Source organism: Cottoperca gobio, chromosome 2, assembly GCF_900634415.1.
Source record: "Cottoperca gobio chromosome 2, fCotGob3.1, whole genome shotgun sequence".
NCBI lineage: Eukaryota > Metazoa > Chordata > Actinopteri > Perciformes > Bovichtidae > Cottoperca > Cottoperca gobio.
This window is the reverse complement of record NC_041356.1, coordinates 8089183-8109431: the sequence shown is the minus strand read 5'-3', so window position 1 is coordinate 8109431 and position 20249 is coordinate 8089183. Positions and strand designations below refer to the sequence as shown.

Genomic DNA, 20249 nt, shown 5'->3' with positions numbered 1-20249 from the left:
GTGAAGTTGGTTTGTTTTTCCCATTGACTAGAAATTAATAAGCATCACGTTGGCTTTTTAATATTCTGCCACAGTCGTTGCTGCCTCATTGTCCATTTAAATAAAGTCAAGTTCAGGGTTTTAAATGAGAAAGGCTTTGTCACAAAGTACTTTTCAGACAAACGGTGGGCATGAATAAAGAACAATATTAGAGAACACATGGAGAATGGCATCACAATTACTGCCACTGAAATGCAGCGTATTACCCAGAACATTGCTGTCATAGTAGCAGCTAGACAGGTGAGCACCTTGGGTTGAGAGGGAGTGAAAGGCAACAGAGATGGGGCAGTATGATGCTTGATGGTGGGGGTCTTAAAATGACAGGCGAGGCGCTGACCAGGCCCCGAGGGAGGGAGGGAGGGGTCGTGTGTCATTAGCGCGGTCTGATTTGGTGGCTGACTCCGAAACGGCGGAGCAGCGGGGACAGGGATGCTGTTTTCATGGCTGAGTGGAAAGCGCTCGTGGCCAGCGCCTGTCCTCACTTTGCCTCTTTCCAAGGGAATAAGCTCCATCCAGGCAGCGTCAGGCAGGCAGAAGATTCCTCCTACTCACTCGGCTGCACAGCCAGATGCTTTTGAAGATGCGCTCGCCTTATTTTGACATAGTTTATGTTGTTATGAGTGAACGTCAAAAAAAAAAAAAAAGCTAAAATATCGGTGTTAATTACTATCTGAGCATAAAAAGCATCACTGATTTAATTAGCCTGTTTCCATAAGAGTTCATTTAACACATTTTAAGCAGCTATATCAGCTGTGTGAATGAATGAAGTAAAGGCTTTGCAGTCAATTATTGTCGAGCACAAAGCGATACCAAGACAAATAGGTCTGCAAATACAGACTGTGTGTAGGCACAATGCATACTGGACTCTCCAAACAACACCGTTGGAGATGGAGTCTGCATTCGCTGTCCGTCTCTCTGTCGTAGTGACGGTCCTATTTAAAATTAGATCATGAGTCACGCTGATAGGCGTGAAAGATCCGGAGTGAAAGCTAAATTACTGCCACAGAACCTGAACACAGAAGTGCTGATGGTGCTGAAAGTAGAACACAAAAGTAGAGAGCTGTCGAGCTCCGAAATTACACAGCAAGCTGGGTGAAAAGATGATTACGGGCAATTATGCGCCAGCAAATGTCCTCTAAAGGGACACCGCATTTCAGAGGTTAGGGGGAATGGACACACACATGGCAACACAGACGAGCATCTGCTGTGTTTGTTCAACTGTCATACCTCACATTTGAATAGGATTACCTGTAAGTGGTTCTTCATGACGAAAACAATATATAATATAGCATTAAGAGCTAACGCAGACCATCATTACTGAATGTAGTACTGTAGTGTACGTTACTTTTCCATTTGACTGTACTCCACTACTTCTATATTGTAGCTTTAGTTACTTTGCATATTACGATGTTATATGATCTATATTTGAAATATTATGCAGAATAAACTGTATATAGTTAAAATGAAGTTTAATCTCAGCTACAATATTATTGTTAACATGTATTTGTATAGTTGTGATAATGAAATGTATAATAATAACATTATAGTAGTTAATATAGTCATAACACTATATTACAGTATACAAGAAAGGCGTGTAGTTTGGTTTAAAAGAACCAATTAAAAAATAAGATAATGTAATTTAAGAAAAACAAAAGTGTAATCTAAAAACAATTAAAAAATGCATTGATGATGTTAAATGCACGGTGTGTACTTTTACTTGGGTAAAATGTTCCTTCCTTGTAATGAAATATTTTTTAAATTGGGCTAATAAAAAATGTAATTCCTCCATAGATCACCAATCAAACATTTATAGTGCATCTTTGAAATGTCTCTCCTCAACATACATTTCTTCTTCTTTTGATGCTCAACTAAAATGTTCAAAGTGGCTCCAATCATATCCACGGGAAACATTACAAATGGCAACCCTAAGCTAAGACTTAAAACAACGTAACTTCAATCGAGCCATAATCTCCTAAAGGACCGCCACATGCTTGTTACTGCTGTTGTTGCATATATTTGGATGTGTTAACGTTTTAATTGCTTTTTGATGTGCAGTACCGCCCACACTCATTTGTGGGTGGTGTGTAATAATATCATTTCACAATAATTATAGACTTGTATGGGAGGCATGTGTATGATATTCAGATCAAGGTGTACCTGGCAACATAATAACTCCAGTACAGTGCAGGCGTTCAATGCCATGTGAAGCTGCTGTACTGTAAATGTACTTCTCCGTCTAATGAAATTGGCAAAAGGTTAGCTTCTATTTTTTAGTATTGGTAGATCGAAACAAATATACTTTACTATAACAACTAAAACCTTTAAAAAACAATGCATATGGAATATAAATGGCTAACATAGCGCTATTTGAGGTATTGTGTTTGTGGAATCTTGTGAAGAATGATTCCTTTTGTCAGCATCCCCTCTTTGGAACTTTTCTCAACTCCCTTTGAGAATTCATGTCAACCATTACTTCAGAGAGGCCACACAAACTGAACATTTATCACATATAAAAGCATCAACATCCGCTGTTTTTCTGCTTCCAACTGCACCTTTCATGTTTTCAAACGGATTGTGTGTTTCAGCCCTCCCTACACGCCAGTCTTCCTTCCCAGACAGGAAGTCATTACAGGGGCTCTCACCCCATCGCAGATGGCCATTTAACACATCGCTGGCAACTGCAAATGAACCAGGAGCAGCAGACGCATGACTAGACCCGGCCGACTTTGCACAAATGTTTATCTCTCACTCACCTGCTGTGCTGGGATGGGAGGTGCACTCTAACCTTGGTTCAATTTTGACTTTATTTATTTAATTCTATTTGTTTGTCACAGAGAGAAGACACTTTAAATGTTGCAAGGTTGTGCAGTTTCAACGGGATGTTATTTCCTCACACCTTGCTGAACAAACACCATTTAGCATGGTTGCGGGGAAAAAAAAATGTAGCTTGGATGAGAACTTCTCTTTTGTTTATTTGATGTATTTTCTTTTCCTTCTTCTTTTGAGTAACATGGAAAAGAGCTGATGCACGGCCGGCATTTTTTCCTCAAATCTCTTTTTGCTGCCCCATCGAAATTTGTAATAGCCATATTTGCTCTGTCAAGCTGCCTTAGCCTTTGGTGCGTTTGGAGTTCCATCGGTGATAAAACAGATAAAGCCGCCTTGACAAGTTAAAAATGAGAAAGCAATTGTGGCTGACACCCTGGAGACAGCCGTCCTCTCGTCCTCCCTCTGCCTCCTCCTTTCTCTCTCTCTCTGTTGCTATGTTCTGTTTGCTCTTGTTCTCTGGAAATGCCTTGCTTGTTATTTACTATCTCTACTGAGTAAAATATTAACGAAGATACCTCTTGAGGATGTTTGCAAGTGCTGAGTGATACGGCTGTAGCCAGGCTATTAAGGAGGAGAGCCTAAGCAATCAGGAATGTAAACACATGGCCTATTCATTAGTCCCTTCCTATTATTCCACCACTTTGGATTTAATACAGTATATTTGCTTGCCCTGTCTGGTACAGGTTGTTATTGACATGCATTGGGAATACCTATTAAGGTGCGAAAACATCTACAAAAGGGAAATATGTAATTATGTTTCTGTTTGCGTGCAGGAATGGCAGAATGTAAGGTCCAAGCACGTTTGCGTGTGAGAAAATGCACACGAGAGAGGGGAAAGAGGGGGGGGGGGGGGGTTGATAGTGCAAGGCTGGGTGTCTAAATCACGGCTTGGAATGGACCCTCGACGTGGCGATAGGCTGTCACAGCCACAGATGGAAGACGGCGCCCACAGGAAAAGGATAAACTGTCTGATAAGCGCACCGTGAGGTACAGGGCTTCTGCTGGCAGACAGGCTCTTGAGAGGGGGGGAGGAGGGGGCAAGAAGATGGGACTAGAAGAGGAAAACGAGTCAAGAGGGAAAAGGCAACAGATGAATCTCCATCTGTGTTCAGAGGCAAGCAGCGATGGCAAAGAGAAAACAAGCCAAACAAACACTGAGGTGCAGCTTTGGTCCCATACCTCTTGAGGGTTTACCCCTCCGAAGGAACGCTTAAGTGCATTTTGACATTTCCCTTTTCTGTAAAGAAATAAAGAAAGGGGCGATATACCCTTCTGTAATAACGAGCTGGGATGAGTGGCATCAATCAGATGCTTGAGTAACGGAGAGCAATGCAGCAGCTGCAGCACTGGCAACATGTTTACTTAATCAATACAAATGAAAACGAGCAAATTGCAAGGCGGTGACTGAAATGTCCTGTAAAACTAATGACGATAGCTCTATTATGTTTTTCTTCAAGTCGTTAAAACGCCCTATGTTTTCGTGCAAAAACATTTACCAAGTATGCACACTCAACGATCCTCATGCTTTTGCAAATCCATAGATTTGTGTAGTTCAGAGCTTTAGGATGCATCTTCACATGATGTCCACCTACTTGCACTGCAGGCTACTGTGTGTGTGTGTGTGTGTGTGTGTGCGTGTGTGCAGCAGTTTCACAGTAGAAATATAGATAGTGTGGTAAAATGTGTCCTTCGAAGAAACATAATAATATATCTAAAGTAATCCAAAGGGATCTATGAATGAATCCACATACAAATACCTCCCAGATTGACAGTCCTATTTGTTATTCCCACAGCCTGTTTTGGGTTAAGTGGCTTTCTCTGTCTAAGTCCAAGCTGTATGGAGTTGGCTCTTGAAAGATGATGCTTATGTGGGTGTCTGTTTGTAATATAATGTGAATTATAGAGCCATCTATTGTAGCTGCATCCGATAAAGTGACCTCAAAGTGTTATTGCCTCCCTGATGAGCAAGAAAGAGACACAATAATAAAAGGACCAGCAGAAGCTGTTACCTACACAGAAATTACAAGTCAATATTTATGCTTTTTTGTCACAACCCTTTTTGCTGAGTATTTACTAAACATTTATTGGGGTCACTTCATATAGAACTACAACTATCTAAACAATGGCAATAAAGAAAAATTATGTTTTTGTCTCTGGTTTTTAGCTTTACGATGCCTTATGTCCTTACTTTCCTGTGTGCTTCATTAAATCTCGTCTTCAATCCAGCGAACACCACGTGAAGAACAGTTTGTCATCAAGCCTGACGACTGCTTGTTAAGCAGGAAACGTTGCGTGTTGGGGACATTAACTGTGTACTGAGTTACTTATTTATGACTTAATAATATAACTGCTTGATTCAGTGACTTTCTCCATAGTGGTGACCTAGAATTTAAAAAATATACATTGCGCTTTTAGTTGGAAAAGTATCGTCAAACAGAAAAGTTAGATGGCAGGGGACATTTCCTGTAAGACTGGAGCATCTCTAGCAAGAACTAATATTCTCATCCAACATATGAGACCTTATTATATTAAGATGAAGGCCATGCTATTTTAACCCCAGAATAAAAACTCACTTATTATTAAAAAAAAAAAAAAAAGATTCCAATATCAACACAGCAGCGAGTTAGAGTTGTGGAGTTAACAGCCTCTCAAGCACCTTTTCGCTCCTCTGTGTCAAGTGGGAAGAGGCCAGAGATGAGTAATGAGGAGTTAAGCTCAAGTGCCAAGAGTCATTTACATTCATGTGAACAGTAGAGGCATCTAGTTTGGCTTATATGACTGTGATTGTGTGGAATCCCAATTACAGCAGGCATTTGAAGACAGTAGGTCTTGGCAGAGATTGAATGCTATTGCCGCGCTCCTGTCATATTGTATAGAACGTATTCACAAGCAGCTGAATAAGAAAACATTCTCATAAATCCTTGACTTGTAATTCCTATAATATCTCCCAAGAATAGCCAATTTACGTCTAATTGTCTGCTGCGGCTATAAGGCTAGCGGTGAGGGTATCCATCTTGGAATAATGCCCCCAGCAAGTCAAAAATAATGGGAGATTTTCTGTTCTTCTGCTGACATGGTGGGACTGCGGCATATACACCACAGCTGTCGCACGTCAGTGTGGTGACGGTGAAGTCAGCAGAGTCAGACAGTCGGAGAGGAAAGTAAAAGGAGCAGCTTCTAACTTAAGTGCAGTGTGGTCAGAGTAGTGACCCTCGAGTACAGATGCTAAATCAAGATTTCCTCGCAAAGTCCTAACATTTAAAATAGCAAAAACAAAACTCTTACTAAAATAATGCAGGCAGAAGACCACAAAATCAAACTATGACTGTCACAGTACAGTCGTAAGGCTGTTCAAAAGCATGTGTCACTAAAACTGAATTAGCCCTCACTACCCATAGGCTCAGACTACATGTTTAAGCATGAATTCACACTGTTGAGTCTCTATTGTTCTGTCTCAATAGCAGCTAAATGAAGCTTAGCCCGAGTTCAATCAGGAAGATTGCCTCATTCACAAATCTGTGCCCTCTACTCTGTCATTCAGCACTCATTCCTAATCAGTTCAAGCTACTTCTGGCTACATTTTCTTCCCACGAACCACAGTTGCATAGCTGAAGATTAGAGTTGTAGACTGACGTTGATTTTAAGGGTGTAGGATCAGACATGAAGTCACTGTGATTGTGCTTTATATTAGAAGTTTAATGTTTCGAAAGGGACTCTTTGTGTCATGTAGTTTTAAAATGCATTACTGTCTGCTGGTAAAAACACAACAAAAAACACTTAGCAACCTAGCTAACCTAGCAAAATACCTCGACTTTAGACATTTGTTGTATGCATTAGGAAACTGTGTTTTTAACTCTTTTTGTGCTACACTAACGATAGTGCATGCTTTGATGCTGTAGAACAAGTTTAAAATAACAAAGAATAGCCAGCAGTCGTGACCAAATCCCAATCCATACCATAAATAATATATTTCTAAAAAAGAACGTTTGCAGGTTTCTTAGTGTTGCAATCTTTCATTTTCACAAAATACCAGCAAGGCATCCATTCCCAGCTTTATTGTCATAGTATAAAGGGTTTTCTCCTCCTTTTTTATGCCAGCTGTAGATGTTGATAGCAGACAGTTAGATGCTGTTCACAGTGCCACAGTCTGGACACTTATTCCACTATCCCTTGGCTATATTGTATGTCAGAAGATAGGATGTGCAATATTCTCAGACCACGAAATGAATCCACAGAGATTTCTTTGTGGCTTGTCCAGATAATCCTTTTTTTGGTCAAAGAAAAGGAAACCCTCTGCTTTCGCTTGAGGCGTCAGTGGGATTCTCGGAGGAGGCAGTTTTCATTTCAATTGCGGTCCACACAATTGACGTCCGTTTACCATGCTCCGATCCAGTTTAGAGATATGGAGTGAATGAACAAGTAGCTCAAGTAGAAAGCACTTCAGGTAAATGGGAAAAAATCTATTTAAGGATAAACTTTATTTTTTTTCGGAATAATTGAAGCGATATGCTCGGCAATGTCAAGACGAAGGAAAGGAAAAGAGTGGAAAGGACCTTATTTTAAGCATTCCCTCTGCAATTTACAGTCCAGGGATGAGTAAATAACTCTTTTTCATTACTTTAGTACCCTCGGGCTGTCGGCATCCAAACCACTAAGATTTTAACAAAAAATATTGTCTGATGTGACCTGAATGCTGAATAAAACTGAAACCATTTCCTTATCTGAGATGTGTTCTTGATGGGACAGTCTCCGTGTGTGTTTATGCTTATGGGCATGCATACAGGCGTGTTTGTGTGTGACAAGGCACTGAGCTGCTCTCATTCCAAGAAGCCCCCAAGGCACTGGGGAGCATCTGCAGCCCTCTCTTTTCCATATGCCCCGCGCCTCTCAGTCTCACTCAATCATTAATTCAGGGTGATTATGAATTAACACGCCACCATCAGTCTTTTTCCTGTCAGATCAGCCTGATTTTTTTCATCCCTTTTTCATGATTTCGGCATAAGGAGAGAGCTTCTAATTATGTAGGCAAAGTTGTCTCAGGTGGACGCTTTGGCATGGTGATGCTGCGGATGCAGTTGCTATAGCGATACAGGATTTTTCAATTAGAAAAACGTGTTAGTTAGATAATCCCGTTGGAAATTCTCCGTCTGGGTGTAGGAGTCAAAGAGATGCAGTTTCATGTAACAATGACAACAAATGTCACCCTAAATTTGGGCTGATTAGACCACCAAATGTCATGTTCGAGAACATGCATACAACCTCCCTTTTGTCCTACTGAGTCGGCCGAACAAGCCGAATACGGCTAAAGTGGGAGGGTGGAAAATAAACGAGCAGAAAAGTAGCCAGAAGTTCATTTTCTTGTGTGCACCAAAATGCTGCAGAACCATACATAATCTTCAGAGTATGTGCTCATCTCACCAAAGTTTGTGAGACAGTGATGGAACTCCTCCCCAGGTGGCAAAGAGAGCAGACCTCCCTTGAGCGTGCCGGGGTGTCACTGTGTCACTCAAAGAGTCACAGCAACCGGGCAGATGCTTGCCAACACGGGTGCCTGGGCACAGCGTGCTCCAGTTGAAGGGCGGTCTCTTTAATCACCATGACACCCTACTGCTCTGGTGTTTCGGAAAAACAACGTAGAAGCAAACAAACAGAGCAAACATGATTAGATGTGTTCTGTTGGGAGTGAGATTTACAATCTTCAAGCTGCTTTTATTTGGGGTGTCTAACTCTGACAAATGGTAATTCACAGGATCTAATGAATCTGAAAAGTTGGATGCATGGATGCTCGTGAAACTTCAATCTGGTGCATCATAAAGTAGAGACGGTGAGAGTGAGAGAGTGGGCACCAATTTAATTTAATTGAGTTAACTTCACTTATTCAAGTACAAACCCAAGACCAGGACTAAGGCCTGACTAAACAATAAATGTGAGAAGACTTGACTCTTTATTTATAAAACATATCCACATTGAATTCTTCTTTTTCATAAACATAATACATATTGTCATATTCTGCTTTTCTACATTATGCTCAAAGGCTTACTGCTAGTGTGAGTTACAACAATGTAAACTTGCTTTATTTTGGTCGCGTTGTCCCCCTCTGCTGGACTCGATCAGTGGAGCTGGCAACAGCTACTGTGTTAAAGGTTTAGTATGTCCTCAGAGGCCACCGTACTGTAGCTCAAACCGCGATTTGTGATCCTCATATTCATAACACAAATATTAGACTCAATTTAATATAGTTTAACTTCATATCTAATAATTATAAAACAATATTGAAATGCTCATACCTAATTTATTGGCTAATTTAAAATGTTACTTGTTGAGGCTGAATCAAGCTTTGTGGCTGGTGAGGCGCCGCACGTGCAGCCTCCACTGGCCAGCTGATACTGTCATTCAACTAATTAGTGTTGACAGAAGTGTCGTAATATTACAGGACAAACACGTATGTTTGGCGGATGTGTTTCAACCTAAAACTTCCAAAAAAGCTTATTCCGGGACTCAAAGAAAAACATAAAACTGACGTTATTTGTGTGCAGCGCAAATTTCTGCAGAACTACGGATACAAAACAAACCGAAATTGTAGTGCATGACGCTCAGCAACAGGTGAGTGTTTTCATATTTAATTGTGAAATGGCTGTAAGATATTGTACTGTTACAGCTTGCTATCTGTACGTGTGCACATGTAGCTTACGTTAGCTTGTAGCTTACGTCAGCGCGTGCAAATAGGTCGTTAACCAGACCCTCGCGCCTCCAGTACGGTGCACAGACTGAAATACAGAGTTTCTTATAGTCAATGAAAAAGAAAAGAAAACAGCCCTATATAAAAACAATCATTATTGGACACAATGAGGTTGTTTTAGCATTGTAATATTAGAAATGAGAATAGAAGAGTTGTTACCTCAGGATGAATTTTATAACCTCAGCAGAATGTTCTTGACCTTTTGAGTAATGTTGGGTCTGAGGCTTGCTCAGTTGCTGTCTCAAAATTGAAAGATGTTAAAATATAGGTTGAGCTGTGTTTTTTTGGAGAGAATATCTTTGTAAACTGATTTGATTGTCTCTATAGGAATACATTTATTATTTTTCACGAGGTTTGTAGCGATTGACCTATGCCATGTCTGAAACACCGCACCACCTGCTCCTGCTGCTCTCTGCACCACAGCTGGCAACATCTGCACGATTTCCCTCAGCACACACGTCCCTGCATTCCACTGCATCGAGAGATCCGATGCCAGGGTATAAAACCAGAGGTTGTTTTATTCTGTACAGATTGTAAAACCCCTTCAGGCAGATTTGTGATTTATGAGATTAGACCATATAAATAAATTGGACTTTCCCACCTTTCTATAGAGATTCCAGTAAATGCCGTTTGAGTGGGACAGGTGTTTACAAAATAGCAGTTTGCTACTTTTGTAGTCAAACAGTAGACTGTCCAGCACATTACAAGTTGCATACACACAGCCTGGGAGAACGGGGGGAACAAAAACAAATCTGTGCAATCTGCTGTCAGTCGGGTGGGACGGAGCCAGCTCGCCCTGTGCAGACCTCTATTACTAGGTTTTGATGTTGCCAGGCTCGGTGAGATTAAATTATGTACATGTTGATGGTTATTCTTTAGGGCAATATTTTCCTACAGAATTCAAGGACACCTTGACTCTTCAGTGTACAGCAAGTGACACCACATTGGACTCCAGTTGAGGGACTTATAAATAACTTTTGAGTTTTTTTTTTATTTAGCTGTTTACAAGAAAAATACTTTGTCTCAACACATAAGTTATTCTGCTCTTGTCCATCACAGGGAATTAAAATGATGACGCTGCAAGACTCTCTCGCTCTGCTGTTTCAGCACTTGACCACAGGAAGCTGCATGCATGGTGAGTCCCAAACCTACTTGATGCTCCCACGGGGCTATATCAAAGTTAGACAGGATATGTAGAGATTCTAATTAAATAGATACAGTATGTGGGAGAAGTAGTGAATAAAAGTCAATAAAAGGCACACAGTTATCACACAATAGAAAAGTCCTGAGAAGTATGAATGGGGACGGAGCCGGAGGTAGAGACGGAAACACCAAGGACTCACAAGGTTATGTGAAATCTTCAACATCATCCAATTTAAAATGTGCCCTTTTCTTCTTTCAAGTTCTGCATGAAAGTAAACTAGGAAAGTTTGTAACCTGACCTTAAAGGGACAGTGTGTATGATTTGGCAGCATTGGAAAACCAGGTCTTGCTGGGAATCGAGACATAAGGTCCGACCTTAGTGAGCAATAAGTGTTCCTTTTAATTGATTCTCTCATTTCGATGTTTTATTACCGTTTGCTTCCAAAATTCTTTTTACACACAATTCTAAATTGTTTATTTGTCTTTATGACAAAATAAGCTCAAGCATAGATGTTATGGACCTAATCTTTCTGAGTATTTTTATCTCTTAATCATGAGCCGATACATACATTCCTTCATTTGGTGCCTATTGCCTGGCAACAAAACAGTGAATTCATTATTCTCTTCTCTATGTTTTTACATTTTCATAACAATGTCCAAGCAGCATACTGGTGCCGCTTGGTGTCACTTGTTGTTATGCTGTAATATTTCAAAATTATTCAGCCTTTTAATGGAAGACGATACCTAAGTCACCTTACGAATGATCAAGTATGTTTCTTATTGTTTTTGTTGTGGGTTTGACTTTGCGACTGCTGCCAGAACTCATATTTTGGATGCCCAGGAAACACAGGAAATACTTAATTGTCTTTGATCAAACTACTTTCCTAAAATGGCCGATTTGGTTGCATTCTGATTATGTGTTGAACGGGTCTGTTTTAATCACTTTCTTGGTTCAACCTTTGGACCTCTGTGTGTGAGTATTAGATACGAGTGCTACCTTCTAATTCGAGCAACATAAAGCGAGGACATTTTAAGCACCGTCAATAGTGGGATTGTAAATAATAGGAGGATAAGTCCCAGGTCAAAAACCCTTTAACTTAAGCTTTTTCAGTTACCTTTTGCTAACCTTTTAAATTAAAACGGTCCGCTCAGTTGGCACATAATCCTTCCCTATGAGAAAAGCAAGCACTATTTTCATTATTAATGCCCACTGCATGAAAACGGCTCAATTTTAGGAGACGTGATTGGACTGTTTTTTGTACTGACCAGAACGGACGCTGGGAATGCAGACACAGAAATATAAAACCACCATTTTTATCTGTGTTGTTAAATTATGGATTTTCCAGTCAGTTTTGTTTATGATATAGAGTTGTGTAATCCTACTGCTGTTATAGCCGTCTTTATACACTATCCCACATGCTGGCTTTGAGATGAGAAAGCAACGCTGAGTGAGAGCTGCTAACCTTAGATGTGATGCATCGTCGTTCATCTCAGCGAGCTTATGATAACGGCTGCAACTTGTTTGTGACTGGGTCATGTAGCTTTTGGGCTTTTTTTTTTTTTTCTCCAAACCTCAAACTCCCCAGTTCCCTCGCACAATTCTTCTCTAGAGGTTTAAATCATTGTTTCTGGGTGCACGGCCGCAGATAGTTTGATTCAGACAAGGGAAACCATTAGGAGCACTGTAATGCAGTTTTTGGCAAGACAGAGACCCGTGCATGCATTACACTGGTCTTTATTTATTTAGGAGCAAATTCATCAGCAGGCCCTTGTCATTTAAGGGCAAAAAAGCAGTTTTTAAAAAAGATTTTATTTGTCTTTTAAAGACTAGTTGCCTGCGGGAGAAAGAATGGAGCAACATCTCAAGTCTGCCTTCTTCATCACTGATGTATCATGAAGATAAATTAAGGAATACTCTACAGATTCTTTGGCTTGTGTCCCCTTTTTATAAAACGAATTGGGAGGCCTGTTCAACCCTGAATTATGCATTTAATTTTTTCGCTCAATAGAATTGCACTCATAAAACACAGTGCTGAAGTGAAGATTTTTAACATGCCAAATGTAGCCTGGCTGTAAGAAAAGTGATTGCTAAAACCAAATGAGAACGCAAGAAAATCATGTGCTATCACCACTTATCTGTGACTGTGTCAGTGGCGCTATAGCTTTGAATGTAAGGCCGTGGCATCTATTTTTCTTATTATTTATGAGGGAGAAGAGAAGAGTGGCTTTTAGCTTGCAGTCTAAAGTATTTGACAGCACTAATACACAGTATTCTTCTGTTGACATGAAAATAAACTCTTCGTTCCAAATGAGCATCTGTATTCCTCTCCCCACACACTACTCGATCTGAGTGCCTTCTCCTGAAATTGCTGCTTGCTCATAACAGCCTCTTTTCTTGTGACGTGATCTGGTAATCCATCTTCAAAGCCCCCCCCCGTCTTTCGCTCTCCTGGGTTAACGTAGGCGGATGTGCTGTAGCCTGAATATCATATGCATGAAAAATTTGCCATCCCTGCACTTTTTTGCTTCATATGTAGCAGCGCAGCAGTTGATGGATAGAATATGTCACTTGGTGCAGTGCTCAGGGCAAGAGGCGAGCTTTTGGAGGTTGGGGTTTGTCCCTGAGAGTCAGGGGACTGCAGACTGGAAAGTAAAGGCCAAAGACCTGGCAAATCTGTTCTCGTTAACTACCATGACCTGACAGAGACACAAAATTCACAAGAGACAAACATGTCTCTAAATTATCTCGGATGAAGCCCCAGACAAAAACATATATTATTTAAACTCGGCTGCCGCATCGAGTGATGACTACTGACCTTTTGCACCACAGACGACACCTTTGCCACATCTTTTGATGTGTTGAAGTTGTTGTAGTTTAGCTTTAAAAGTTTAACTATCATTTGAAATCTTTCTTATGGTCGGAGAGATGATGCTGCTGTTGAACCTTTTAAAATGCTCAACAGCAGCTCAAGATGCATTCAACCATAATCATACTTCATTAGCTAAATTGCAATACAAAGACGTATAATACATAAATACATTGTGTGTAGACTACTCTGTCCAGAGCTACATTAATGTGATCAAATCCAAACTGTATCACCACAATGAGTCCTCACAAGATATTCCATTCAGGACCCGGCCTCAGAGCTGAGTGTAGTCACGACTCGTCATTGTGAGCAGGCAATGGGCAAGGCGGCCTTCAGCACTTACAGGTCCTGATGATATTATTTCAACAGGCTCTTAGTGGTGTGGAGAGTCATTGCAGTGGGTGTGAGCTAATGGGCCAGATGTAAGAGCCACCTGTCCAGCGCCAGTCCTCCGTATGCTGCCGTTGACGGAGCCAGTCATGCAGAGCTGAGGCTCCTCGCTGTTTCTCAGACGCGAGGCTTATTGCAGCTCATCTAGAAGAGCAACTGTGCTCATCACGGGGACATTCTTTTAGCAACTTTTTTTGTGCACCCAAGTGTGAAATCTCAGCTGACATTTAAAAGTAATGCTTTTGGTAATTATAACTTAAAGCCGTTAATAATATTTCTTATTATCATGACATTAACACAGCTTGATCTGTAAAAATAGAGTTCACGGCGCAGAGCTCTGAAACTATATTTCATCACTTTAAATCAGCCGCAGGCAACGTGTAAATGCACTCCAAATGTATGTCTATACATACCCGAGTCGAAGACACGCTGCTATGTCTGGTATGTGGAATGAGCAGTGCTTTTGGCAGTCCGCCCATTTAATTCATTTAACACTGAAGAAAACAGAGCACCTCTGGCAAACAGGGCAGTGGAAAATAGAGCTGTGAATCTTGATTGTGGAGGTAAATGAACAGATAGGTCTGGAGGTGTGTCATCTGTCTGTGAGCAGAGATGCATTAGAGTGGATACACCCCGTCACTTCTGCGTCCCCAGTAACCTCACAGAGAAAAGTACATCAAGTGCGTGAGGCAGGTATTTCTTTTGGATATTTTCTCATCTCATGTGTCACCAGAATGTGTCTGGATATTCAGAAGATATAAAGGAAAGTGTCCAAAGTTGCACTTCCTTAGACGAAGGCATAATTCAAGCGTAACTCCAGGCGAGCAATAATGTTCTAGACAATGTAAGGCGTCACGGTATGTACAGTATGTATACTTGTTTAAATATTCATGGCAAAAGGGCAGGAGTGGTGTGTGGCTGGAGTGTGATTTACGCCAGCAATAAGTTTGTCAGTGCAGAGGTCGACAGTACCCCCGAGCAAACTTACAGCGCTGTGCATAGCAAATGATAGCCTCCCACCAGCGATGACCTCTTAAACTGCTCGGCTATTTAAAATACTCTGACCTGTAAGTCCAGGCTTTTACCAAAATCACAATCATTTGTACAAGTTTTATATTTATCTCAACGGAAAACAATTTTCACGATCAAAATACACAGTGTGGATTGTATAAAGTATAAATGTTATAGGACGCTGTGCTACCCCTTAGTCTTGAATCTACAAACACGGCAATATGGATAAACGCTGTTTTCATGAGATAAAACAGAAAATGCACTCTTTAAATTGTGTGCACAAGCTTTCACATCTATAGATAAGCATATATGTTTCATTAATAGATCAAACACCTGTGTCTGCTCCTCCAGTCTCAGTGAAAGAAAAATGTAAAAGTAAAAATGTTCATATAATGACACACATTCCTGTATTAATCAAATGTGCGTGTAAAAGCATCAGCGACACTGTATCTCAACAATCAAGCATCGTAAAGGTAATCAACAGTCATTTTGATAAGTGCTTTTTAAGATGTAAGATTTTAAGATTTAGTGTGCATATTAATTTGGATATTACACAGCGCTTCAAAATAAAGTGTGCAATTAAGGTGCGCTGTTAATTTATGGGAAATGGTGTATTTAAATGGTGTATTGCCCCTGCAATGTGTGATCCTGCAGCAAATAGTTTGCTAAACATTTGGCTTTACAAAAGTTGCACATTTTCCCGTGCACTTTCCTCATGTGGAGTATGTAAAGGTTTGTGAGTTATTCTCAAAGAGCAGAATTTTAGATCAAACCTGAGAGGAGGTGCAGAGTTTATTCTGAGTATCTAACTCGGCAGGAGTAGATAGGTTCCCACATTAAATAATGATGATATTATGACATGATTTAATATTAATAATATAAAAAAATGCATGTACAAGGTATGCTCTTTATCGATCTATCTCTGGAAGAAAAAAAAAAAAAAGTCACAAGGCACCAATGCCTTTCTCACCCCAAGCCCTTAAAAGTGCCTCAGTCAAGAAGACAAACTGCTCTTTGGAGATGTTCGCGTGACACGTAAACACCAAGGTACATAGGCCCCGTGTGCATCTACGGCACTCCATCACCCATCACTGTCCGGGCCTTCCGCTCAGTCTTTAAATCCAGAGCGACAGGGTGTCACTGCGAAAACCCATTGAGCACACTGCGAGACGATGGCTTCATGCCCTTCTCCATCACACCTTTGTCCCATCCTCCTCTCCAAGCCATGACAAGGTAGGGGACGAGTTATCACACCCGTCAGCTTTATGAGTCCCTGTCTGGTTGTGCCGCGGTAATAAAGTCATTGTGCTGCTTCTTCAAAATGGGGTGAGTCAGAGCAAGTGATGGGAATTGGTCAGCAGAGTGTCGTTGAGGGGCAAAAAAGTGCATTCTGTGCCAGTGGCTTCCTTGGATGCGCTGTTGGTTTGATTAATAATATAAGGAGAAAACCCTCATTCCTCCCGAGTATTAACCACCTGAGACACATGAGCTCAAATTAGCCCGAATCCCTCAAAACTCAATGAGAGGAGTTTGTATTTCTATTGTCAGAGTGAATTCCCTCATTTAAACGAGTCCATATTAAGACTGCTGCAGGAATCAGGAGTATTATTTGCTCCCTGATGACAATTAAAATCACAAATGACTTTACAGTAACTGTAAATAATACCCAATTATCCATAGCCTGGCTATTATACACTGCTGTCAATCATATACTAAAATCTCTGGGTTCAAAGTTCACACACATTATTTGCCGGTATGAAATTAAATGCCCACTAAGAGGATTAATTCTTTCAGCAGTGCTCTGGAGGTTTTTTTTTTTTTTAGAGAGACGCGTTAGACAGAATCTCAACCCGACGGCCTGCTGTGCACTGTGAGCAGTAGTAATTGTGTGAGCAGTAATTGCACTCTCTGCATCTGTTAGGGAGAATAAGGACCATCATTGGGTCAGATGCCTGCCGCCTCCGGGAACATTAGTCAGTCGCAGCCATAGATGTATATATGGTCGCAGCACATGTGAGTGATACATTCAATGCATATGTACAGTATGTAGAGTAGTGCAAAAAATAAGTTGCTTGTATAAATACGACCTCAAATGAAGTGTGAAATTCTTTCATACCAAAGATGTTGCCTAAAGTCTAATTGTATGTGATCATATCCATTTCACAGAATGATTGTGTGAGTTTCTCTGAAGGTGCCCTCTAATTATTATTATTATATACTAAACCCACCTGCCAGAGCTTCAATGAGAAAGTAGTTTGTTAAAAGCATTGCATTCATGGTTAAACTTGCAGGGGGTGTTGTGCGCCTGCATATGAGCCCATTTGTATTACATGTCATGTTACTTTTGAAAAAAGGAAATAGAGCATTAAAGTGGCTGGAAATTGCTGCACTGCTGGAAGTAATGGTACATGGTTAAAAGGTTTTCTCTCGTTCTGATGAGATATTATATCATACTATATGTATATATGTAAGCCTCTATTCAAGTGAAAGCACATGCAAAGTATCTAAAGTGAATAAAATAAAATAAATGTATATCAATAACCTATTGGACAACTCTTGACAATCATTTAAATGTGTCTTTTTCGTTTTATACTTCAGCCTTCACGTGTTTTGGTTTAATTTATACAATCGACAGATAATAATAATAATAATCATTAGTCACCGACCTAAACCATTGGATGGAATGCATTTTATTTGGTCTGTGAAAAACTCAAAGCTTAAATAAGAATAAGCCCTAAAACATAATATTTATCCTGATGCAAGACAGTTCAGTCAGTGTGTCTGACAGTTGAATCCATCTCCCAAAAATAGAAGGCTCAAGTCTGTCATGCTGTCAAAATATCCATCCTGGTGGAATACTAGTGACAGATTAGGCCGCGGCATTAACATAACTGTCACCTTCTGGACCAGAAAAATGCAATCGGTTCCTCCTGTGTCTGCATGAGTCTCTAATTTATTATCAACTTTCAGGATTTGTGTTCATTTATAAGAAGCTACACAACCATAATATACTGTTTTTATTGTGTATTTGCTGTTGTTACTGTATGTTATTTCATTTATTGTAAATGCTGAATGGTTTCCAAATGCCAGAGGCGATACATGCTCTACAAAGGGAACTAGATTGGAGGCAATTGGAACAGCATCTGACACAGTTGAGTGGACCCAGCTTACTGGATCAGTTTGTTCATATCACTTTTGATGAAGTGAGACTGAAAAGCCACCGAGGGTCATTTATGTTAGTCTGGTAATGGCGTTTTGTGTTTGGATCAGCGACGGATGTGTTGTTTCCCAGCTGAAGCATTAACTTGTAGCTTTTTTGGAATGTAATGTGACCCTTTATATTCTGACTTAGATGCATGAGGCTAGAGCCAAAGAAATGCATTTAATAAGAACTGCAAGATTACAATGGATTGCACAATTCAATCTGATTTCTTTCATTAAGTGGTTGGAAGTGCAATTTGTATTTACGTCCCATTTTGTCACTCTTTTGACCTCCTTACTTCCTTCCAATCTGTCAAAGTGTTTAACAAGAAACAAAGACTGTAGCATGTGGAGCGGGGGGCCCTGCAGAGGTCGAGACCTAGAAGATTGATGCAAATTCATTCTCTCTCCTGCTCGTTTCACGTCAGCCTAAGATATTGTACATTAGAAATAACAGACAACCTGGTCAACTGTCCTTTCAATGGCAGCACTCTGGGGTAGCACTGACGAGTGGAGGTGGCTGAGGTCAATAGAAATGGCACATGGTGCTGGAAATGGTCCATAAAAGCTCTTTCTGACATGACGGAGTAGCACTGCAATCTTGCCAACAGACTCTTTTTTACAATAGAATCCTGCGGTGCCTGTCATGACTGAGGTCAATCCAGTGTGAGTTACTGTAATACAATATCCAAACTGCTTCTTCTTAACTTAGTTAGTAAGCCATCTCTTCTGGAAGCTGAGTAATGTGAAAATGATACAAAATGACACGATGCGTGTTAATTTCTTGACAAATCAAATCTGGAACTTGAAACTGCCCAACTGTTAAGACATTATAGGTTAACTTGAATTGTGACAAAGCCTGTGCTTTGCATGTTTGGCACTGTGTTGGAAACAAGGCTACTGCGAGCTGGCGTGACTCCATGCCCCTTTCCCTGCACTCCTCGGAAGAGTGCAGCACATATGGCCCCCTGGGCTGTATGGATGGGTCGCTGCAATCAAAGTGGGAAGACACGAGCACAAGAAATGTCCCATCTGTCATGATGTCCTCTGTCTCTAAAATGGATTAATAACGGTTGGGAAGAGATCAGTGAGTAGAATAAAAGCATCAGAATTATCTGCTACAGAATGAGGGACATGACAGTTATAGATATATATTTCTGATGGATTTCAAAAATCAGTTTTTTACTGCTCCTTTTGGGCTGTTGATAGGTTACCCCATGCCTTTTCCATATGTGTGTCTATCTCAGCTTGAAAGTGCCCTCACATTTAAAATATATAGCCAGGCATTAGTCACCCTGCAGTACATCTGCGCTACAGCTGCTAGCTCTGAATAATGGAACGGCTAAATTGTTTTGAAAGCTCACATTCGCTTGAAATACTTTTGTTTTCTTGCAACAATTTTTCTTTTCTTTTACTATACTTAGAGCTCCCCAGAGCTTTGGTAATGCAGACATAAAGCTGCCACGGGAAGAAGGTGTTCAGTGATGGCCTGATGATGTGTTAAGCCCACGCTTGTGAGTCTCGTCCAAGTCATGCTCGGATGTTTTACATTTATTAAGAGAGTGATTCTTCCATTGTGGAATATGCTGCAGTTCCTCATCAGTACAAATCTAGCCTTGTACCACAGTAAACATCACGTTTACCGTAAAGTGGTCTATAATTAAATCACTGTACATATTGGTAAGTTGCCAGGCTAAAAGAAAAAAGGCACATTTATTTACATAGCACAATCTATTCTCAGGGAAGTTTCAAAGTCCTTTACAGAGGATTTTTTAACAAACTTTGAATGTTTGCTAACTCGATGGCAAAGTAAACTATATACTATCCTATCTACAGAAGCGTATTAAAGGTTATGTTACGGCCAGAGCCGTACCTCATTACATTGTTGTCCTACTCCTTCTGTGCCCTCTGTTTGTGTGTCTGAGGCATGGGCGTGTCTGATGCATGGGCGTGTCTGATGCATGGGCGTGTCTGAGACATGGGCGTGTCTGAGGCATGGGCGTGTCTGATGCATGGGCGTGTCTGAGACA

The 20249-nt window shown here is 40.6% G+C and overlaps 1 protein-coding gene across 9 annotated transcripts in view; it reads left to right on the top strand.

Moving 5' to 3' along the window:
- The window catches only part of LOC115018292 (interleukin-1 receptor accessory protein-like 1), a 244447-nt gene that overhangs the window by 5244 nt on the left and 218954 nt on the right, over positions 1–20249 (top strand). For 5 of the 9 annotated variants that reach the window (XM_029447274.1, XM_029447272.1, XM_029447273.1 and 2 more), the window contains exon 2: positions 10667–10742. The exons of 2 other annotated variants lie outside the window; for them this stretch is intronic. The gene's annotated coding sequence lies outside the window, so the exon portion shown is untranslated. Of the gene's footprint in view, positions 1–9323; positions 9472–10666; positions 10743–20249 lie in introns of those variants that run through there. 2 more of the 9 variants (XM_029447245.1, XM_029447263.1) reach the window with 1 other exon arrangement.